This window comes from Phoenix dactylifera, unplaced genomic scaffold, assembly GCF_009389715.1.
Source record: "Phoenix dactylifera cultivar Barhee BC4 unplaced genomic scaffold, palm_55x_up_171113_PBpolish2nd_filt_p 000305F, whole genome shotgun sequence".
NCBI lineage: Eukaryota > Viridiplantae > Streptophyta > Magnoliopsida > Arecales > Arecaceae > Phoenix > Phoenix dactylifera.
In genome coordinates, this window is record NW_024067779.1 from 55905 (window position 1) to 81547 (window position 25643).

At 36.5% G+C, this 25643-nt stretch overlaps 1 long non-coding RNA gene across 1 annotated transcript; it reads right to left on the reverse strand.

Annotated features, from left to right (window-relative positions):
- Window positions 1-10230: 10230 nt before the first annotated feature.
- On the reverse strand, window positions 10231-25120 carry LOC103722666. The gene is made up of 4 exons (XR_005507910.1): window positions 24413-25120; window positions 24024-24245; window positions 21752-23935; window positions 10231-10424 (listed from the first exon to the last, which is right to left on the reverse strand). It is a non-coding gene; the product is annotated as an uncharacterized LOC103722666 (long non-coding RNA).
- Window positions 25121-25643: the final 523 nt, after the last annotated feature.

Here is a 25643-nt window from a genome sequence, read left to right on the forward strand (position 1 = left end):
AGAATAAGTGTCAAAATAGTCCATTCCTTCCCTTTGACTAAAATCTTTAGCAACTAATCTAGCTTTGTATTTTCCAATGGATCCATCAGGATTTTGTTTCCTTTTAAAGACCCATTTGCATCCTAGTGGTCTAGACCCTGGAGATAAGTCGGTTATCACCCATGTATTGTGTGAAAGGATTGATTCCATCTCACTTTTAATGGCTTCCTCCCATAGAAGTGCATCACTGGATTTCATTGCTTCAGCATATGTCAAAGGTTCATCTTCAACAAGAAATGTGTAAAAATCATCTCCTAGGTTTTTCTCTATCCTAGGTCTCTTGCTCCTTCTAAGTTCGACTTCGGATTCTATTTCAGTATTATCATTTTGTGATTTAGAGGATTCTCCTATTTCTAACTTTCTCTTTTCTTTCATAGGAAACACATTCTCAAAAAATACTGCATTATCCGATTCTTTAATAGTGTTTGGCGTAATTTTAGGTACATCTGATCGTACTACTAAGAATCGGTATGCATTACTATTTTTCGCGTACCATATAAAAACTGCATCAAAAGTCTTAGGAGACAATTTAGTCATCTTGCTAGAGTTAATTTTAACTTTTGCAAGACAACCCCAAACTTTGAAATATTTTAGACTAGGTTTTCTACCTACCATAACTCATTTGGTGTTTTCTGATTTTCTTTAAATGGTATACGATTAAGTATTTTACATGTTGAAATTAGAGCTTCACCCCACAAATTATTGGGAAAACCAGAACTAGTAAGCATTGAGTTAATTATGTCAATAAAAGTTCTATTTTTTCTTTCAGCAACTCCATTTGACTGAAGAGAATAAGGGGCAGTAGTTTCATGTATAATTCCATGTTCTTCACAAAATTTTCCAAATTTTGTTGAACTATATTCTCCTCCTCTATCTGACCTAAGTCTTTTTATTGTTTTCTGGGTTTGATTTTTAACCTCTGATTTATAAATTTTAAATTTTTCTAAGGCTTCATCCTTAGTTTTTATTAAATATATATAACAATATTTTGACATATCATCTATAAAGGTAATAAAGTATTTTTTTCCTCTTCTCATCAAAATACCGCTCATCTCGCAAATATCACTATGTATTAAATCAAGTAGGTTAGAACTTTTACTTGTTGATTTAAATGGTTTCCTAGGTTGTTTAGCTTGAACACAAATTTCACATTTTTTGTTCTTCTCTAAATTATATTTAGGAATTAAATCTAAACTCATCATTCTTTTGAGGGTATTATTATTCACATGTCCAAGTCTACTATGCCACATTTCTAAAGAGTCGATATGCATAACAAGTGGAGAAGAAACATTTTTATTCATACTGTTGCATGGTAATATACTCAATTTAAATAACCCATTAGCAACATAGCCCCTCCTGACAAATGTCCCACCTTTGGTAATTACAACCTTGTTTGATTCAAACACTAATTTAAAGCCTAACTGACTCAAAAGGAAACCACTAACAAGATTCTTGCTAACATCTGGCACATATTGCACGTTCTGGAGAGTAAGAAATTTTTCAGATGTGAACTTCAATTTTACTTCTCCTTCTCCAATCACTTGTGCAATACTGGAGTTGCCCATGGTCATAGTTCTCCCTTTAACCTCCTGGTAGAAAGAAAAAGAGGAAATATTAGAACAAATATGGACAGTAGCTCCTGTGTCAATCCACCAATCGGTTGGATTGTATGCCAGGTTTAACTCAAATTTCGAGATTACTAATCTGTCCTCGGTTCCAACAGAGCCAAAACTAGTTATCATGTTTGCCTGAGGAGTCACTTTGTCACCTTGCCCCTTGACCTTGTCCTTTCTATGTCTACACTGTTTGGCGTAGTGTCCTGGTTTTCCACAGACATAACATGTTCTCTTGTTCCATTCCTTTTGAATCTTCGGTTTTGGCTTCTCAAAATATTTCTCGGATTTATTCCTCGAGAAGTTAGTTTTCTTTGTTTCCACTAAGTTTGCCTTTGCACTAACTTCTGAGTCATTACCCAAGTCCTGTTTATGGTTATTCCTATGTTTTTCCACTATTTGAAGGGACACTAGTACTTGATCCAAAGAGAGGGTATGTCTCCTATGCTTCAAAGAGATTTTAAAATTCGTCCAGGAAGATGGGAGCTTTTCTATGAGGGTTGCTGCCTGTATTCTCTCATCAATAGGGATACCCATTGCGATGATCTTCGCCACTATATTTTAGACTTCATGTGCTTGATCAATTACTGATTTGTGATCTACCATTTTGTAAGAAAAATATTCTCCTATGATGAACTTCTCTTCTGATTCGATTTCTTTACCATACTTTGACTCAAGTTCATTCCACAACATCTTAGCCGTACCTTCAGCTCTAGAGTAGATGTCGTATAAGTTATCATTTAGTGCACTAAGTATCAAACTTTTGCACAAACGATCATCTCTCTCAAATTTGTATTTAGCAGCTGATCTGCCAGGTTCATGATCCATTGGGTCCTTAGTTGAAGGATTGTTTGAAACCACATAATATAAATCTAATGTGTCTAACCAAGACTCCATCTTTGTTTGCCATCTAACAAAATTTTTTCCTTCGAATGACTTGGGTTTCAAGATATCGTTTAATGAGTTCTTAACTTTGTCCATCTTTGTGTTTTGGAAACAAATCTCTTTCAAAAATTGATGGAATAATCAACTCAAAGAACTCAAATAATCCACAGATAATTTAATTTCACTGAAACAACGGGTTCCGATGCGTACCTCTTTGATGTCGTTTCCTTTCAATCCAAAATAAAATAAACAATACCTGTAGATCGGTCCAAGGCGTGTAGTCACTGTCTTTGAAAGAGATTCGCCTCCCTATATGCACCGGATTCTGGTGATCCCTTCCCAAGATACAACAGATTATTGATTTTGTAGACGTGCACAGTACTACAAAATCTCTTGAACTCCGCAGGGATTTTTCTGTATGCTCGTACACAATTGATTTAGAGCCAAAAGATGAAGAGTGATTGGCGAAGAGGAGACCAACAGTAAGATAACCTCTCTTGTCTTCTCCCCTCACCGCTTGAAAGCAAGAAAATCAGAAAAGACAGAAAAAACTGCAGAAGGAAAAGCTCTAACGGATGTGAAAAGAAGGAATTAAATGAGAGTGAGAGGACTCTCCTCTCTCTCCCATCTGGAGTAACGTTGGAGCCCAACGTCTCATTGCTTTTAGGATGGTTTTAAATGAGTTTAAATGGGGAGAAACGGTTCACAACCGTTTCAAATTTCAAATTCAAAACTCTTACGGATTGTTCATTTTTAATCAAATAACAGCTATTACTGTGTAATCATCAAATAAAACTATAATATTTGTAAGGCAGTTTGATCTTCACAAAGCTGTTGGGTAAGGTACTTATTTTCTGAAAGGTCTGTTTTTTCATTTTTTTTGTGCAGGACCAACTTGAATGATAAAAATATTTTCAGTTCACAATCAAAATGAATCAGATCATCTAGGGAATACAGAAAAACATCAAAAAGTCTATTATCATGCAGCAGAAAAGAAGGAAACAAATGCATTAAGTTCGAATGCTGGTCCTTACGATTGATTCACAAGGACTGCTAAATAAAGAACAAGGACTTCAGAAAATTTTGCTGGATTCACAAGGACAACTAAATAAAGAAAAACAGATGGATATATATTGCCAACGCAAGAGAATGAACCATATAAGGATAGTGTTGGGAAAAATACAATCAAGAAACAATGGTACCGCAAACTTCTTTTTCCTTTTTGTGTAATTAAATAGGATATCACTTACTAAGCAACAATCATCTCTACAATCTACTCAAGCAATTAACAGGCAAAATAATCAAGCAATCCAGAAATAAGAGACAACACAATTTTTAACGTAGAAAATCCTTGAAAAAAAACTACGGGACCTAATCCAGCCAAAAACTTCCATTATTTAGAATAATAGGATTACAATAGACTTTCTTTAGATCAATTAGAGGCAGCACAAACATTAACAAAATAATCTTGGCTTCCAGAACAAGAATATTTATTACCAATAAGGTGGATTTCAACAATAAACAATAAAATAGAGAATAGATCTCACCAATTGTTAATGCTTGAAATAATTAATAGAGAAGGCTTTTCAAAAATCCAAACCGTTCAATCTGTAGCTCTCAATGCCGGAATAACATCCAGAACTTTCAGCCAAATTTGGATACAATCAACTTTTCGATCATATGACAAAGCGACACTTTTTTTATCTCATCTTCTTCTCTGTTTTTCTTTTTTTTTTCTCTTCCATTTTTTAGTAGAGCCCCAAGACTCCCGGTTTCTTTTTCGATTCCCTCACCCAAACCGGTGGTTCATCCTTATCCTCTTTTTTTTAAAAAAAAAAATCAAATGAGATGGGTCTCACATGAGGAGGGACCACAATAACAAATCTCCCCCTCTCGACTCATGTGGGAGGTTCCACCAAGCCCACTTTCTCTTTACAAGCATAAAAAATTGGACAGTATATTGGATATATAAATGTTATGATGAGGAAATCTTAATTGGCCATCATGCCCCAAATTTAGGACATAACATGGCCATGTTACCGAAGCAGTAACACGAAGCCAGCATAGTAATCCTATAGGAAAATCCATCTCATACAGAATATAAAAGGATCCTAATATCTCATCAGCTAAATAATGAAACAAGTTGCTAGGACAAAGCTTCTAAACTCAACATTCAAATGTTCAAAGTCCCACAATTTCAAAAAATCCATAAATGATTAGTTAATTAACTAAAATTTTGCTACAAAAGCTTCTTAGCACGAACTCTGAGCTTAAATCATTCCCCGCTCCTAGCTTCCTTATTCGTCTGAAAAAGTTAGAAAGAGAGAGAGAGGAGGGGGGGGGGGGGGGGGGGGGGGGGGGGGCGCTTACATAGCTCAGTAAGTAAATCTTACACTACTTTGTTGGATCAAGCATAAGTTTTTATATGAATCAATACATAATTACCAAAAATAACTATCATTGTAAAATAGAACATTTAATAATAATAGTATAATAAAAAAAAGTCATAAATCAATCATGCTCTTGTATATGCATAAAGCATACTCATTTTATAAATATGGTTCCAAGTGCATGGCATAAACAAAGTCATAAATCATACTAACTTCATAAATAAAACCATAGATTATTTGTTATTTTGCCACATCATAATTCATAATAATTCTCCTCGACTAAATGCTAAGGTCACTATTATATCCGTGACAGGGCCGTAATCGATAAAGTACCAACTACTATTACCTATTGGCGGGATTATATGGCAACTACTATTATCTGTCGGTTGTATGTTAACTATTATTATCCATTGGGAGGATCGTATGCCAATTACTATTATTCACTGGCAGGATCATATAGAAGTAACTCCGGATGTCGATCTATCCAACTTTTAGTGGCCATACATAGTTATTTGAGAGCCTTTTACCATATCTTCTTAAAATAGATTTCCTAGTTCTAAACAAATCATTAATATTAAAACACTCATGGAACCATTCTTTCATGACACAACATGAGTTTCATAATATCATATGCTTGATCCTTAATTTTTTTTAAAAAATACAAAATATTAATGTCGAACATCATCTTCATCTTTTATAAAGTTTTACGTATTGAAAACAACCAGTAATTTGAAAACTAGTAAGGAGTGTCCGGATTCCTTATCTTTTTCGCATTAAACTCTCAAAATTTAACTACGAATCACCTGAACCTATTCAAAGCTATGCAAAGCCCAATTATTTCATATTTAATATGTTCAATGGTATTAAAATTTGAAGAGAGAGAAAAAGGGGGGATTGGTCGGTTGATAGCATTTGGTGGCTCCAAATGGGTTAGATCTAAACAATTCGATTGATAAGTCATGAAGCAGGATCAATAGTGAGTTTTAGGGATACTCAATAAGGACCAGAATGATCGGTCTGACATGCTGCCCGAGTACTAAGACGTTTCAGGGCCTCTTTACTAGGATCAACTTAGGTCCACACATAAAAGGGAGATGGGACTCTATACCGGGACCATGAATCAAGTAGAGGGAGAGAAACAAGTAGGGTTGGAACCGGGCTTGGACTGGGCCGACTTTGGGTTGGGCTACAAGGAAGGCCCGAAAAAGTTCAAATAGGACTTGGGCTAAAATATAGAGCTCCTTTATTTTCAGGCCAAGCTTAGGTATCTAATTAGCCCATGCCCAAGCTTAAGCCTGGACAAGGCCCGAAACCGAGCTCAAATTCTGGCCCAAACCCAGCCCAGTTCAACACTCTACATATTGCATTTTTCTTCTGGATCTGGGTAAGTAAATCTGATTTACTGTGTGTATTTCTACTGATTCATCCTACAATGTAGGAAGCACATACGGACTCAAACTCCAGTATCCTGGAAAGCGTGTATTACTGTGTCTTCGCTCTCTGGCCCCTTGAATCTGACGACATTCGTAGAATACCAATTAATTCCTACACAAAATAGATAAAGTAGTTAACTTGTACTAATTTTGAGATGGATTAATTTATCAGAGTAATCATTCATGTTCTCTGCAACTACAGCACTTTTCCTTTGTGTGCTTTCTTCGCACAGGCTAGTCATACATCTATTATTTTCTTTCGAGCAATGCAAGTCTCCCTCCCGGTGGGACTTCGAGTTGGCTCTCATGGATTGAATTCATTGAACTCTGATGGGTTTAAACAAGCGATGTTTGCCGAGCATTTGCGATTAATGCTGCATGGTTGGGTCGAGGGAATTTTTCTTCACTTCTGGGCTTTTTCAGTCACAAGAATAAGAAGCGCAGCCCTTCTGGTAGCGACATTCCAATGCAGAGGATGGCCTCTGAAATTCCTAAGGGCTCGTTTGGTTCGCGGGAAGCATTTTCCTTCCTAGAAATATGATTCCTGGAAAACAAATTCCTAGAAAGAGGATGCCTAGGAAAGTACTTTTGGCATGTTTGGTTGACCATGGGAAAGTGACAAATTTCTAAGGTGCTTATGTTTGGTTGGCCATCCACTTTCCTAGGAAAGTTATATATAATTCCTATTATGCCCTTAATAAAAATTAGGTTTTTAATGCCTCTTTAATGCTTCTTTAATGCTGAAGGGACTTTTTGGGAAAAAGTAAAAATGGAGTGATTCCCGCCTCATGGGAAAGTAACTTTCCCATGTTTCTCATGGGAAAGACTTTCCCATGAAATGTGGGAATCACATTCCCATGGGAATACAATTTTCCCTTCTCTCTCCTTTGAAAACTCCAACCAAACAAGAGGCATCTCATTACTTTCCCGTTGACCACACTTTCCCCCCTTCTTTTCCCGCGAACCAAACGAGCCCTAAGAGTTCTCACAGCGTCCAGCAACCAACTGCTCTGAAAGGAATATAATGTCCTCGTCAATGCCGTTTGTGACGCAATGGGCTATGGTCCACTCCACAAATTCGGACGGGCCCAATCGGGTTTGGGTCAGGCCCGGGCAGGAGTGTGGCCCGGCCCAGATCAGCCCATATCCAGCTCTAGAAATGGGGATGGTTTTTTTTTTTTTTTCGTTGCAATGTGGAGAAGGAGAAAGGCCTCCTCTTGCAATGTGGTTGTAAATTCTATTCAATCCTTCCATGGAGCCTTCTCAACTCCATGTTTGATTGGAGTTGTTCGGATGACAGTGATGATGATGGAGATAATCAAACCTTGCAATATGATCATGATGCTTGATTGATAAGTAGGGAAATGCAGTGGATTGCCACCATTCCAGACTGAACCTGGAATCTAATCTCTATGTTGAGACAGGGGGTTGCTAGCTGGTTTATTCTTAAGGTAAGGAATTGATTCCATTTAAATTGCCGTGGTTGAGGACAAAGATTGGAGCACTGGAAATATAAAAATGTGTGAAGAAATTTGCGAGCTCATTAGATGCATCTGTGGTGGACCTATTAATTAGAAAAGTGGGCTGCTGATTGAACTCATTCCTCAATAAGTTCTACTACAAGAATCCTGCCCATTGTTCATCTAAGCAAAGGCAGTAGGGAGACAGTTTCTGATCCTATAATTCATCAGCATAGTCTTTTCCTGTCTTTTATGAAGCTAAGGCAAATTCTTGTACGTGAAAGACACTTAAAGAGATGTGTAAAGCCTTAAGCAAATTGTTGGAAGCAATACTGAGAGTTTGTATTCTTGAGGAGAAACAGCTTCAGAGAGAGTCTTTCTGGAGGATAAAAGAATAAATTCTGTATCCCTCATGATCAAGTTCTAACAGGGAGGTTGGAGTATTTTCATGTGAGCTGCATGTGGGTATGAATGTTCCACTGTGACCATGACAAGGACTTCCACATAATACTGGGGCCTCAGCCTATCTCTGTGGGCCCATCGTATCCGGCGTGCATCGTCGTGTTGCCATGTGGCGCAATCTGCATCAACAAGATGCATCATGGAGGGCCAAAAAGAAGGCACCTGGAAAACTGCCTTTCCAACTTTGAGGGGAATGCAATCCATCAGTAGACCCTGATCATCATGTTCTTTGCTCGCCACCGCCGACCTAGCCGATGGCTGAGGTTGTCCTAATGGTGGAACACCATTAGTGAGGTTTGTGGGGCTTCTGAAATTGTTTTAAAACTTACCATGGAGAGAAGCATTGTGCTAGACAACATCATTGTGATTACATTGAAGATGCTCAAAATGTTAGATGGGCATCCCTCACCAACCCAACCTCCCTCCCCTTCTTAAAATTACAAAAAAAAAAAAGAAAGAAAAAATAAAAAGAGAGTGCCCCTGATGTGCTTGAGATCAGCTTGGTAAGTGGAGTAAGATGAGCCTTCCCAAGCTGAACCTAGGCTAGTAATATGCAATGGAACAGAGAGACATAGCTTTCCTTTATTTTGTTTTCTTATGCGTCTAGAAACTACTAGATCATGAATTTATTTAACTATCATAATCATCAAAGCCGAGCATTCTTTATGCACAGTCTTTTGATGGTATACAATGATATTTTGGAACATCAAATCCAAGAATCCTTTTTATAAACATCACTTAAGGGTGTAAAGAGAAGCTAATGATTTGATCAGCCTTTAAATTACTAAACTCTAGAGGATCGCCCATCAAGAGTTTAATCAAATGATGCATTTGTCATCACATTAAGAATGCTAATGGATTTTATAGATGTTTAGTGAGCAGCAAGAGTTCAGATGATTGAAAACAGTAAAAATATTTTGCATGATTAGGAGATTGGCCTTCCATGAGCAAAGGAAAATGGGGTGTTAAATAAATAGGACCCTTTCTATTAGTGCGGTTGGCAATCACCTTTAGATACTTGATTGTGTCTTGCATTTGTGCTTTGGTTTCCTTCTGTCCTTTCGATTATTAGATAACCTATGCATCCAATGATCGAAGGTAGTCTCAAAATGTTGTGTCTTTTAATGTTAACTTTCTCATCATACTTCACTAGGCCAACTTTCAGAGTTCAACAAACATCACTGAAAATGAATGAGTAGCTAATATTTTAATTGTTGTAATTATATGAGAAAATTAATATTACAAATAGTTTACAATGAGTTCTGCTTTTTATGAGAATCGTAGTTACTAAGCTCTCCATTGAGCACTTTGTGGAAGTGGAATGGTCTTGATGATAGTGACGATGATATATTATGAGGTTGTCTAGTGGAAAAAGAGAGAGATGTCCTCCTAAAGCATAGTAACTAAGAATACTTTTGATTTTTGAATATGTTTTGATGGATCTTTGTAGGGCCTAGATTGCCTAGAGTCTAGCAGCAATTCGTCGAAGAGTGACATGACAAGTATCCAATTTGGAATGCTACCTATGTCTCATCAAACTAATTGAATTGTTAACCTGTGACATCTCTTGTAGGAGCTAATAATGGCCATGACCTTTTGCACAAATGTATTACGGTAATCTATTTTGAACCAACAAGCTAATGCCGAAAATTTGTACAATTGTCTATTGAACCAGTGTGCTCTCTTTTCTATTGATCAGTTTGGGAAAAAATTTGTACCCTTTAGAGACATTCTGCACCCGACATGCCCCATTCTTTCACATGTTGCTTTCCACACTTGTTCTTCTGTTAATGAGGAATGCAGTCATATATTCCTATGGCTGTGTTATTCCAGTGTTCGTGTCAGATATATTTGATGCAATTTGAGTTGCATGGACCAATATATATGTTTCTTGAATAATGAAATCAAAACATGAAGAAGTCATAAAGTTACAAAGAATTACGAATAATGAAATCAAAATAATTACAAAGAATGTTATACATGACAACTTTGATCTGTTCAAGGGTGCAAATGGCTAAACTTAGAGCATCAGATGGATTCAACTGATACATAAAATAGATTTGCAGATTATATGTTACATCGGACTCCTCTATTTTTGTTTGATGTAGATATCCTTTCTGTAGTTTTGATCATACCTAGCAACTACTGTGATGACCCAAAGATTGATTCATAGATTGATTTTGATGATCACAAAACCTTGAAGTATAGATACTAATGTTTATGTTGCAAGGAGAAAGATATTTATTTTGCAAGGAACATAGCAAGTTGGGAGAACACAAGAAGGCCTCCAAAGCTCTCAAGTTGGAAGAAAGCTACAATTTATTGGCCCAAGCTTAAAGTTCAAAGGATTCAAATTGGAGGAGTAAAATCAAAGGAAAAATTCAAAAGAATAGTCTTCGAGTCGACTCCTGAGGAATTCGAGTCGACTCCAATGTTTACCGAGTCGACTCCGGGGAAGTATGAGTCGACTCCTAGGAGTCACAGGCAGAAAAGTCAGAGAGCAGTTTTCGGGTCTGAAATTCGAGTCGACTCCAGTGGAACGCGAGTCGACTCCGATGGTTGGCAGGTCGACTCCAAAGAAAGCAAGAGTCGACTCTCAGCGGTACATAAAGAAAAAATCAGAGGGCAATTTGCTGACTCTGAGATTCGAGTCGACTCCCAGACAGCTTGAGTCGACTCCAAGGCAGCACTTCACCAAAGACACAGAAGACTAATTTTCAGAAACTGAGAGCCGAGTCGACTCCAAGGAAGTTCGAGTCGACTCCAAGACTGGACGAGCCAAAAGACAGAGGATCGGGAGTTCGGGCTCTGAGATTCGAGTCGACTCCCAGGACAGTCGAGTCGACTCGAGAGGACAAAATTCAAAATTGGATCCACGGACTTCAGTGGATAAGCCGACTCCGAAATTGCCAAGTCAGCTCCAGAAGTTGGCGAGTCGACTCCAGGTTAAGACGAGTCGACTCCCAGTCGAGGCAAGCACATTAATTCAAATTTGGAACAGTGGGCGAGTCGTCTCCGGTAAAACACGAGCCGACTCCTGCAACAGGCGAGCCGACTCCTGATCGCGCGAGTCGACTCCGATCCCAACGGTAACATTGTCAGGAAATGCAGACTGTGTCCAACGGCTCTTTTTCTTGTCTCTAACGGCTATATTCTTGTTTCCACGCCATCTAAAGCTATAAAAACAAGAAGAGAGCTAGGGGAGAACTCATGGAAGTGGGAGAAAACATTTAGGAAAGAGATTACAAGGAAAATCTTCCATAAGCACAAAAAGGGCCATCCAAAGAGAAATAGAGAGAAGAAGAGCTTCCAAGTGAATCCCAAAGCTTCCTCTCCATCAGTGTGCTGCCTCGGTGATCCTCTACTTCGTGCCAAATCAGAAGAGGGTCAAGTAAAGAAGAAGTCGAGCTCCTTCATCTTCAAAACTCGTTTGAGGACTTCACTTTACTCTATTTGTTTATAGTGTTATATTTGCTTGTTTAAGAAGCTTTGATTTGTTTTATTCTTTGTTTTAATATCTTGTAACTTGATTCAATCAAGGGATTGAATCAAGGGGTTAAAGGTTTGTTGGTGAGCCAAAGGGAAAACCAACGGTGTAAGGTTTGTTGGTGAGCCAAAGGGAAAACCAACGGAGATAGGTTTGTTGGTGAGCCAAAGGGAAAACCAACGGAGATAGGTTTGTTGGTGAGCCGAGGGTAAAACCAGCGTATAAGGGTTTGATTGTGATCCCGGAAAAACAATCGGGGTGGTTCTAGTCGGTGAGCCTGGAAAAACCGACCGAGTTCGTTGTGACCTCGTAAAACAACAAGTTGGGTTGTGAGCTTGTAAAACAACCGGCTGTAATCTGTAGGATTATAGTGAAATTCCCAAGAAGTCTTGGGGAGTGGATGTAGGTGCTGGGGTGCACCGAACCACTATATGTTTGTTGTGTTTGTAATGCTTCTGCTTATTGTCTAACTAACACACTCACTTACTTAGATAAACTGCTTGCTTAACTCTTATCTGGACATCCTTTAGTTGCAAGCATATTTAATCAAGTCACATTCTATATATCAAACTGTTGCTAAGTTTAACTTTCACTGCGCATATATACAACTTAGCATAATTAATCAAAAAGTACTAGAAGTAGTTTAAAAGTTTTAAAAGACCCAATTCACCCCCCCTCTTGGGTTGTATCTACTGGGCAACAAGTGGTATTAGAGCAGGTGCTCAAGATTAATTATTGATCTCACGATCAAGAGCCAAAGATCATGACAACTCAAATAGATAGTTTTCTAGGAGAGGGACAGTTAATTGATAGGCCTCCACTGTTTAATGGCATAGACTACACATATTGGAAAGCACGCATGCGCATTTTTATTCAATCACAAAACTATTATTTATGGAAAATCATAATAAATGACCTTCATACACTCTCTCAAACTATTAATGAAAAGGACTTAGCACAATTGAATGCTAATGCTATGAACATATTATATTGTGCTATTCATGAAACGAAGTTTAATGAAATTTCTGCATGCTTATCTGCTAAGGAGATCTGGGATACTTTAGAAACTATTTATGATAAATCTCAGATTAGCTCACATGTGCTTCAATTGCGTACTAACAATGAGATTGCAGAATCCTCCACAGTAGCCGAGTCGACTCCCAATTTGTCCGAGTCGACTCCTAGAGAAGAACAGTCTGAAAGGCAGAGACACAGTCTTGAAGACCCTGTGAACGAGTCGACTCCAAGTAGTTCCGAGTCGACTCCCAAGCTAGCCGAGTCGACTCCAATAAGGTCCGAGTCGACTCCGAGGCAAATCAGCTTCCTAAAGACAAAGAAAAAGAGGAAGCAAGAAGAAAGGAAGAAAGAGATAAAAAGGAAGAAAGCCTTGACCAAGAAAGAGTCAAGCCAAAAAATAAAGGTTAGGAGCAACAATGATGATATTAGCTCCAAGAAACTACAAGAGGTAACTGACTTGTGCTTTATGGCACAAGAAGACAAGGTAAAATCTGAATCTACTCTTACCTCAAATGATTTTCAAGAAGAATTCTCTTATGATGAATTATTAAATGCTTTTAATGAGTTGTATGGTGAATGTAGAAAATTAACTGTAAAGAATAAAAATCTTAAGAAACTAAATTCTGAAAATGAAAGCTTAAGGTCATTTTCAGAAGAATTGATTCAGAAAAATCATAGCTTAATTAAAGAAAATCAAAACTTAAGTAAAGAAATTAACCAATTAAGATGTTTTATTAACAAATTCACTGTAAGTTCAGAAAGATTAAAAATGATGTTTGAAAGCCAACATGCTGATTTTGATAAATCAAAATTTAGCTTGACTCCTTCACTTAGCCATAAATCTCTAGAGAAAAAGGTTATCAATTTACCAAGCAAACCATTAAATAAGATAACTTATTTCAAAAATGAAAAGGATGGGAATAACAACTTTACCTATCGTTCTAGTATAATTAAATCAAATGGTAAAGTTATTACTATTAAACAGATATGGGTTCCAAAAGGAACCATATGTCCTAACTCTCAAGGACTCAAGCAAGCTTGGGTACCCAAAATGAGAAAATGAGGATGTACACATAGGTGTACCAAGGTACCTATGGAACATAAAGAAACTTAAAAAGTTATTAACAAAAAAATAATAATGAAATCAGTAATTCTTGCATCTCATCATTATTTGTGCTTTAGTATTTGATATGATTTGCTAGTAGTGATCAATTTTGTGATATAGAATATACTTTTGGAAATATAATCAAATCTCTTCATTTTTTAGTATACTTTACTCACTATTGGATAAGTTGCTAAATGATTAATCAATTTATTAAGAATAACTCTATGAATTCTCTATATGCTTGATTGAGAGTTATTATCCATGGCATTATTGTTTATTGATCATAGATATGATAATGTGTACTTGGTATGCTTTTGAATATATGCACTATGAATACCAAGAAACCATCCTTGGCATATAAAATCAACTCATGCTAGTATGTACTTAATCTCAAAAGACCTTGCCATTGGCTTACTTAGATTATCCTCTTAAAGGTCAAAGTTTTACTATGCATGCTAACTAAGGAAACAAACAAAAAGAAATTTTCTAAATCTAGAGATGTTTCCAACACTAATTTTACAAAAGCTTACATTAGCCTTGTTCTTGGCACTCAAATTAAAATATTTTCTGCATTGGCACAAACTCACAAAAAGCGATCAAATGATAAAGGTTTGCAAACTATGAAATCATGGCATAGTGATTGAAAACCAATTTTGTGTTAAGTTGTGCACAGAAAAATAATATTTTCAGCACCAAGGACACCTTAAGTAAAATAGGATTAATAGAATTCTTGAAGAAATGAAAAAGACAATTGTGTATGATAGTCATCTACTTAAATGATTTTTTTTTAAAAAAAAAACTATCATCACTGCTTGTCATACATATGATTTCTATTAGATCTATTTTTGATGAAAACTCCTTTTGATCTTCTGAAAAATGAAAAATGAACCATTGCATATCTTTCATATTTTTCAGTCATACACGTTATGCTTGATATGATCTTATGAAAATAATGCCAAATCTGATAAAGATACTTCTATCCTTGGATATCATTCATTAAGCAATGCATATAGAACATTCATGAAAAATTCTAGTTGTAGAAGTATCAATTCATTTTATTCTTTATGAGACTAATGATTTATTATCAAAATACTAAAATCAAATTATATGGTTAATCTTTTACATATGCACTTAATGAAGAAAAATTGATGACTACTAAAAGACTAAATCAAGAAAAGAGGAAATAGATCTTGATAAAGATTCTTGCATGATTAGAAGTAAAGATCATCATGATCATGTGCTTGCTTCATGAGCTTTATATTCTGTCAAATGAATGTGTAGAATTCACTCCTATGTGGTTACTTCATTAAAAAGGAGATCTATGAAAAATAACCACCATATTTAAAAATACACATTACATATATGATAAAGCAATATGTGATTTAGAACAAGCATCAAAAGCATGATATATAAAAGCTTAAGCAACCTTTTTGATAGAAAGTAATAGTGATAAATCTATGCATCAAAAAGATGAATTTGTGATATCTTATTTGCTCAAAGTATGCATTGATGACATCAGTTTTGGTTCTACTAATGAAGAGTTATATTGCAAAGTGAGTTTGAAATATGATGAATGAATTAACATCTTCTCTCAAACTCCAAATTAAGACAAACAAGAAAGGGGATCTTCATTGACCAACGTTAGTCCACAAGAAAACTCTTATAGAAGATTGGCATGAAGAAGGTATATCTATGACCCCATCTTGTAGAATTTGAAAAGGATGAGCAAAGTAGATCTATTGTTTAAAGCTGTATTGAAGCATGATAGAATAATTATTTTATCATACAGCTAGTAGACCTGAATGTATGCTTATTATGTGACCTTATGCAAGACTTCAATCCAACTTTAATGAATCATATTTTGAAAGAAACAACCGTTTAAGATAAGTTGATTAGAACCTAGCTAACATATCCTTTTGACAATTATCTTAAGCAAATAGAATCTAAACTAAATCGATTTTGGAAATAAGAAATTGATTTGACCTTGATAAATCTTTCCATTGCCTTACATGCTTGTCCTTGAACTATCTTGGTTAATGAAACTATTTCTTTAGTTCAAGTGATATGTGCTTGCTTATATTTAGGCAATCTCTTGAGTAAAGTGACTCAATATTCAACCATTATCTTATCTTAAATTGAGTCATCTAGTTAGAAATATGTTGGATGAATGGGTTGTATCTTAAAGAAACTAAAGACTTTCTTTCAAGAAAGAAAAGGAGTTTGGTAATAATGCAGAATCCTTGAGCAAGAAAATGAGTGATTTCAGCTTGAAGGACACCTCCACATAAGATACAATAAACATTCACATGCAAACAAGAGAGAGGATCTTCTTCAGCCAAAAGTTCACACATAAGAAATCTAGTTTGGCTTGAAGAATATATAATGAATAAGTAATTCTAGATATCTCTCTCATAAATTAGCTGAGCAAAGTCAATAACTTTAAATTTTATTATGACATGATTAATTGTTAATCTTTTGATATCATGTCCATATATGTATTAATTGACTTATGCTTTTGGAAATTGTTTCATGGTTTGCTCAAACTAAAATATTTCTATGGCTATATCATAACCATGAAATACACAAGTATATGATTAAAACTTTGATTTAGAATGACTTGTGAGAAGCTACGAATTCTTGGGCATAATGAAAATGTTGTTTGCATGATATACCTCTATATGATACATTTGATTATTTCTTTATTCTGCTCTTTCATGTAAATTACTTGAGAATAACAAAATGAAAGAGAGATAAAGAAAAGAAAATGAACATTATTCAAGAGAAGTAAAGATCTAAGTAAAAGGCAAATACTTCAATCTTAAGGAAAAGCAAAACAAGCATAATATATTCGGCACATTTGGAAGGAATAAAATTCATAATTAATTACACTTAAACAGGGAGAATTTGAAGTAAACATTTTAACCTTTCTATATTGCTCATCATAGGGATGGTGCCAATGGGGAGGCTAGTGGTAGTACCCGGCACTATTTGACCCAACTATTCGGTGTAGGGCATATTAGGGACGGCACAAGAGGGAGGCTAGTGGTAGTACTTCGTGCCCCTTCCCAACTCCACCGGATAGGAAGCAAATAGAGTATAGAGCATAAGAAAGTTATAAATGAAAAACAAAGTAAATGAAAGTAGAATTAAGTCAAATTTTTAATCACTTGAAAACACACTTTAAGGATGAAATCATTGCAAGATTATATTTAAATAAGGGGAGTTTATTTGAAAAGAATTGATTTTGATACTTGACATGCTTGTTCTTAATATTTTAATGTATGACTTAACACACACTATATTTTGCATGTGGCATGATATTTTAAATTATGGGTTCTCAATATCTTTTGTAGTACCCCATACTTGGACAATTTGATTGAATGTTTGAAATGCTACATAACATCTTTTGTTTGGTTTTATTGAAAAGAAAATTCAGATTTGTTATTCACAATCATCGTTAAAATCTGAAAGTTAAATAAATTTGTAAAAAAAAAGGAGAAGAGAAGGATATCTCTATTTAGGCAAAATGAATTGAGTTTGTCTTATCCATCAACTTGCTTAACTTTGGTATATAATGTGCTAACTCATACCAAAATTCAACATAAATACAAATATTCTGAATATGCTTGAAATATGTGTTTTCAATCGTAATGATTTAAGATTAACTATAATGTGGAAGATACATATCTCAAAGTATGATTGAAAATCCTATGTAATTCCGAATCTGATTTTGTATAAAAGCTTAAACTAAATGTGATTTTTAAAATAAAGTCTTACTTTAAGAAAAACAGAATTAATTTTGATGCCTTTGATGATTGCTCCGATACGCATCCGAAACATATCATTTCTTATCTTCAAAGTATACTAATATTGGTTCAAATGATGTGTCTTTCGATGATCTTGATTGCAAACAAAAATTTCTAAATATATGATTTTATTTTGATATTAAAAAGATTTATTGTGCTTCATGTATACATCGCTGAAAAACTATGATTAAGAAATTGAGTTCTAAAAATATATATACCTCAATGATCATCTATATGTTTTTTCTCGCCCACATTCTTAAAGATTTCCATCAGAATATATATAGAGTGAATGATCTAAAAGCTAGAAATATTTCACCTCACTCAAATGACTCTAAAAGAAAGAAAATGTAAATGCTGTTGAAAGAAACTGAGCGTCAAATGAATCATTTTCTGATTAATATTTCAGTACATTTTCTCAAAGATTAAGAGGAAGCATAACTTGTTCTTGATAGATTAAAAAGGGTGATTGCTATAAATTTTGAATAATTCTTGATCACTCTCCATTCTCGATATCATAGAATTTCAGTTCTATTCACGTTTGTCATTAAAATCTGAAATTCAACAAAAGAAAAGAATGATTAAGGAAGTATGCATCTTTTGAGGGGGAGCTTTAGATATTCAGTATCTTATCCTAAAGTTACTTCAATTTGATGTATACCTTAAATCTTATGGATTGATTTTTATGAACTTCCTTATATTGCAAGACATGCTTTAAATTACCTTGAGATGAGTTCTATAAAGGTTGTCTTATCTCAAACCTTGAGTCTTATGAAAATAAGCTGAAACTTATAGAAAATATATTTTTGAGATTGACAATTTTATTGAACATTATCTTAGGATTCTAAACTCTTAAATGGAATGATCAATTGAGGGGGAGAAAGAAAATTTCAGAAGGAGAGGTCTTATGGAACTTAATCGCATAAATCTATAACTAAAGGAGAGAGAAAGAATACTAAATGAAAAGTGATTCTAATACTCTCCAATCTGTATCATCTGAAATTTAAATCTGAAAATCTTTATGATACACCTTGAGGCGTGTTATTTGGTTAGTATATCTCATGCATCACTCTTGAACCAAATTGCAAATCTTAAGAGCCTCTAATTTAATGAAAAAGGAGGAGAATAATGTGTTAAATTTTCTTGAGTATCTCTTAGAAAATCTATTTTTTAAACTTCACTAATGAGCTCTAATTGGCTTGCTTTTTGGAACTTCAATTTTGTGCAAATTCATTATTTTATGTATCAAATTGTGTTTATTTTCTAAAGAAATAAAAGAAAGTCTTTAAAAGAGCTCTAAGATGTATCAAAAATTGCATGAATGTATATTTTGATATTTGTGCCCCAATGCTCCTATTATCATAAAAGAACTTTGAAGTCATTAAGAAAATTAATTAATTTGCTCTCATGGTTGATAAAATACTTAATAGATTGGGCAAAAGGTCCTAAATGAACAAGCTTTCATACTTATTATTGAAGAGAGGTTAGATTTCCATTCGTGTGGTACTTCTTGAATTAACTTAAGAAAGATTCCACCTACACTTGCTTAGAAAACTATCTGTGGTATCACATTCGATGTGTTCTGCTCTGAAATTATCTTAATTGGCTCTGATCTATGCTCATTAATCTGATTCTAATATTATTGCCTTGAGTTATATGATTCATATCCTTGCAATAATTTGACTTGCAAATCAGAGTACAATAAGGAAAAGAAATATATGAGCATTCTGATCTTTGTGCTTAATGTTTCACTATCTTTTTGATGTTGTCAAAAAGGGGGAGAAATATCTAAGTATATGCTCATAATGCCTTTATGCTTTGAATTGAATACAAATCAGCTTAAATTGAAATATGTTGATTGTGTTAAGCTGATTAAATCTAAAGCATTATCATGAAGTATGTTTTTTAAATATATATGTTTTCTACTGCATGCAACTTAGCTATGTATTACTTCTAGAAAACAATATCTTTTATATTGCATATACTCCAAGTTTTGTCATCATCAAAAAGGGGGAGATTGATGCCCAAAGATTGATTCATAGATTGATTTTGATGATCACAAAACCTTGACGTATAGATACTAATGTTTATGTTGCAAGGAGAAAGATATTTATTTTGCAAGGAACATAGCAAGTTAGGAGAACACAAGAAGGCCTCCAAAGCTCTCAAGTTGGAAGAAAGCTACAATTTATTGGCCCAAGCTTAAAGTTCAAAGGATTCAAATTGGAGGAGTAAAATCAAAGGAAAAATTCAAAAGAATAGTCTTCGAGTCGACTCCTGAGGAATTCGAGTCGACTCCAATGTTTACCGAGTCGACTCCGGGGAAGTATGAGTCGACTCCTAGGAGTCACAGGCAGAAAAGTCAGAGAGCAGTTTTCGGGTCTAAAATTCGAGTCGACTCCAGTGGAACGCGAGTCGACTCCGATGGTTGGCAGGTCGACTCCAAAGAAAGCAAGAGTCGACTCTCAGCGGTACATAAAGAAAAAATCAGAGGGCAATTTGCTGACTCTGAGATTCGAGTCGACTCCCAAACAGCTTGAGTCGACTCCAAGGCAGCACTTCACCAAAGACACAGAAGACTAATTTTCAGAAACTGAGAGCCGAGTCGACTCCAAGGAAGTTCGAGTCGACTCCAAGACTGGACGAGCCAAAAGACAGAGGATCGGGAGTTCGGGCTCTGAGATTCGAGTCGACTCCCAGGATAGTCGAGTCGACTCGAGAGGACAAAATTCAAAATTGGATCCACGGACTTCAGTGGATAAGCCGACTCCGAAATTGCCAAGTCAGCTCCAGAAGTTGGCGAGTCGACTCCAGGTTAAGACGAGTCGACTCCCAGTCGAGGCAAGCACATTAATTCAAATTTGGAACAGTGGGCGAGTCGTCTCCGGTAAAACACGAGCCGACTCCTGCAACAGGCGAGCCGACTCCTGATCGCGCGAGTCGACTCCGATCCCAACGGTAACATTGTCAGGAAATGCAGACTGTGTCCAACGGCTCTTTTTCTTGTCTCTAACGGCTATATTCTTGTTTCCACGACATCTAAAGCTATAAAAACAAGAAGAGAGCTAGGGGAGAACTCATGGAAGTGGGAGAAAATATTTAGGAAAGAGATTACAAGAGAAATCTCCCATAAGCACAAAAAGGGCCATCCAAAGAGAAATAGAGAGAAGAAGAGCTTCCAAGTGAATCCCAAAGCTTCCTCTCCATCAGTGTGCTGCCTCGGTGATCCTCTACTTCGTGCCAAATCAGAAGAGGGTCAAGTAAAGAAGAAGTCGAGCTCCTTCATCTTCAAAACTCGTTTGAGGACTTCACTTTACTCTATTTGTTTATAGTGTTATATTTGCTTGTTTAATAAGCTTTGATTTGTTTTATTCTTTGTTTTAATATCTTGTAACTTGATTCAATCAAGGGATTGAATCAAGGGGTTAAAGGTTTGTTGGTGAGCCAAAGGGAAAACCAACGGTGTAAGGTTTGTTGGTGAGCCAAAGGGAAAACCAACGGAGATAGGTTTGTTGGTGAGCCAAAGGGAAAACCAACGGAGATAGGTTTGTTGGTGAGCCGAGGGTAAAACCAGCATGTAAGGGTTTGATTGTGATCCCGGAAAAACAATCGGGGTGGTTCTAGTCGGTGAGCCTGGGAAAACCGACCGAGTTCGTTGTGACCTCGTAAAACAACAAGTTGGGTTGTGAGCTTGTAAAACAACCGGCTGTAATCTGTAGGATTATAGTGAAATTCCCAAGAAGTCTTGGGGAGTGGATGTAGGTGCTGGGGTGCACCGAACCACTATATGTTTGTTGTGTTTGTAATGCTTCTGCTTATTGTCTAACTAACACACTCACTTACTTAGATAAACTGCTTGCTTAACTCTTATCTGGACATCCTTTAGTTGCAAGCATATTTAATCAAGTCACATTCTATACATCAAACTGTTGCTAAGTTTAACTTTCACTGCGCATATATACAACTTAGCATAATTAATCAAAAAGTACTAGAAGTAGTTTAAAAGTTTTAAAAGACCCAATTCACCCCCCCTCTTGGGTTGTATCTACTGGGCAACATACTGAAATATTGAAAATACATAATATTCCATCCTCGCAAGGTCTGTTTTCGTTTTTCTAAAAACTTGAGCATGGAAATAGTGTTGTCTTTCATCTTGCATTGGATTTTGGTTTTGAATTCAGAGTTGCGAGATGAGGTGTTACAGACTCTAGATGGAACTCATCTGACCTCTTTTATCTCTCTCATTCACATCTCTAATTTTTCCTTTTTATTTCTTTGTACTCCACCAGCTCTTTTAATGAGTGGGATGACTTTTTCCTGATTTTTTCCCTGATGTATGTGTTCCACTCTAAATGAAATCTGATGGACTGCCCATTTTTAATCAAATAACAGCTATTACTGTGTAATCATCAAATTAAACTATAATATTTGCAAGGCATTTTGATCTTCACAAAGCTGTTGGGTAAGGTGCTTATTTTTTGAAAGGTCTGTTTTTTAATTTATTTTGTGCAGGACCAACTGAATGATCAAAATATTTTCAGTTCACAATCAAAATGAATCAGATCATCTAGGGAATACAGAAAAACATCAAAAAGTTTATTATCATGCAGCAGAAAAGAAGGAAACAAATGCATTAATTTCGAGTGCCGGTCCTTACGATTCATTCACAAGGACTGTTAAATAAAGAACAAGGACTTCAGAAATTTTTTCTGGATTCACAAGGACAGCTAAATAAAGAACAACAGATGGATATATATCACCAATGCAAGAGAGTGAACCTTATAAGGATAGGAACTCACAGGTCAAGCCCTATCGAGCCAGATCGAGTAGAACATATCTCATGTTAGCTGATGCATCAGCCAGCTGACAGATTTCTGGCACACAAATATAGCTTCCAAGCAGAAACTCGGATAACAACTACTATTACCCATTGGCAAAATTATATAGCAACTAGTATTATTTGCCTAGGCCGTACGTCAACTATTATTATCTATCGGGAGGATTGTATGCCAACTACTATTACCGACTAACACAATTGTATAGAACTAGCTCCGGATGTCGATTTATCTAACTTTTAGGAGCCATATATAATTATTTGAGAGCTTTTTACTGTATCTTTTTAAAACATTTTTTCTTAATTATTTTTTCTTGAATCATATTTTCTTAAATTGTAATTTCTTGAAACATATGTTCTTAAATCATATATAAATAAATAGGTTGAAAAGCACTAAATAGTATTATAGATTTCATAGTTCTAAATAAATCATTAATATTAAAGTATTCATGGAACCATTCTTTTATGACACATTATGAGTTTCATAATAACATATGCTCGATCCTTAATTTTTTTAAAAATACGAAACATTAATGTCGAACATCATCTTCATCTTCTATAAAGTTTGAAGTATTAAAAACGGCTAGTAATTTGAAAACTAGTAAGGAGTGTATGGGTTACTTATCTTTTTCACATTAAACTCTCAAAATTTAACTATGCGAATCACCTGAACATATTGAAAGCTATGCATAGCCCAATTAATTCATATTTAATAAGTTCATTGGTAATTAAATTTTGAAGAGAGAGAAAAAAAGGGAAAGATTGGTCATTTGACGGCATTTGGCAGCTCCGAGTGGGTCAGATCTAAACAATTTGATTGATAAGTCATGAAGCAAGGACTTCATTAAGGCTAAAAGCATTCAACAAGAATCTTCAATAGTGAGTTTCAGGGATACTCAACAAAGACCGAGATGATCAATCCGACATGCTGCCCGAGTACCAAGACGTTTCAAGGCCACTTTCCTAGGATCAACTTAGGTCCACACAGAAAAGGTAGACGGGACACTATACTGGACCCATGAATCAAGTAGCAAGTAGAGGGAGAGAAACAAGTAGGGCTAGAATTGAGCTCGAGCTGGGCCGGCTTTGGGTCGGGCTACGGGCAAGGCTCGAAAAAGTTCACATAGGACTTGTGCTTAAATAGTTAAATATAGAGCTCATTTATTTTCGAGCCGGTTTTAGGAATTAATTAGCCCGTGCCCGAGCTTGAGGCCAGATAAGGCCCAAAAGCCAGCCCAGTTCAACACTCTACGTGTTGCATTTTTCTTCTGGATCTGGGTAAGTAAATGTGATTTACTGTGTGTATTTCTACTGATTCGTCCTACAATGTAGGAAGCACATATGGATTCAACTCCCGTACCATGGAAAGAGTGTATTACTGTGTCTTCGCTCCCTGGCCCCTTGGATCTGATGGCATTCGTAGAATATCAATTAATTCCTACACAAAATAGATAAAGCAGTTCACTTGTACTAATTTTGAGATGGATTAATTTACCAGAGTAATCATTCATGTCCTCTGCAGCTACAGCACTTTTCCTTTGTGCGGCAAAGCCGGAGGTCCGGCGGAAGGCGGTGAGGCATGGCCGGCGATGGCGACCGGCGGGAAGAGGCGCGGAAATTAACCAAACATAGGGCCAAACAGGGGGCCCTTTGCTCGGCCGTTTTTGGGTCCCAGGCCGCTCGCTGGTGGGTGGGGCTTCGGGGAGAAGCTGAGGCCCTAGGGGACGAATGCCGACGACGGAGATGGCCCGAAAAAGAGGAAAACAAGCTCGGTAATAGGGTCAGAACAGGGTCTTTTTTCGCCATTGTTCCCGGCGAAATCCAACCCGGCGACAAGATCTATCAAAGGGAAAAATAAATAGAAGGAAGATGGGAGCTTCATACCTCGTCTCCAACGAGATTCATGGCCGCAATTCTGGTGGGCACAATGACGGGACACAATGAATTGAAGGGGGAAAAACAGAGAAGGCGAGAGGTGGTGCCTGGTGGCGGAGGGTCACGGAGGGAGGGGATGGAAGACTTCCTAGGGTTCCGCCCGAGTCCGGCGGCCCTATGAGTCCATTTTCATCGCCGTTTCTCTTGCACGTGCACCGCGCGTGCCGCACAATGGGGCTGGCTTCTGCGGTTCAGGCCGGTCCAATGCAAGGCTGGGCCTCAGAATGCCTCAATAAGCACACCGTGGTATTAGACACCAACTTCTAAAGGGTTGATATAGGCTGATATCTGGTTGTAAATTCTATTCAATCCTTCCATGGAGCCTTCTCAACTTGAAATTCCTCTCTTTAGTTGACACGATTTTTACCATATTTGATTGGAGTTGTTTAGATGACAGTGATGATGATCGAGATAATCGAACCTTGCAATATGATCATGATACTTGATTGACAAGTGGGGAAATGCAGTGGATTGTCACCTTTCCAGACTGAACCTGGAATCTAATCTCTATGTTGAGACAGGGGGTTGCTTGCTGGTTTAATCTTAAGGCAAGGAATTGATTCCATTTAAATAGCTGTGTTTGAGGACAAAGATTGGAGCATTGGAAATATAAAAATGTGCGAAGAAATTTGCGAGCTCATTAGATGCATCTGTGGTGGACCTATTAATTTCAAAAGTGACCTGCTGATTGAACTCATTCCTCAATAAGTTGTACTACAAGAATCCTGCCCATTGTTCATCTAAGCAAGGAAACAGTTTCTGATCCTAGAATTCATCAGCAAAGTCTTTTCCTGTCTTTTATAAAGCTAAGGCAAATTCTTGTACGTGAAAGACACTTAAAGAGATGTGTACAAGTTTAAGCAAATTGTTGGAAGCAATATTGAGAGTTTGTATTCTTGAGGAGAAGCAGCTTCAGAGAGAGTCTTTCTGGAGGATAAAAGAATAAATTCTGTATCCCTCATGTTCAAGTCTAACAGGGAGGTTGGAGTATTTTCATGTGAGTTGCATATGGGTATGAATGTTCCACTGTGACCATTACAAGGACTTTCACATAATACTGGGGCCTCAGCCTATCTCTGTGGGCCCATCGTATCCGGCGTGCATCGTCGTGTTGCCATGTGGCGCAATGTGGATCCACAAGATGCTTCATGGGGGGTCAAAAAGAAGGCAGCTGGAAAAC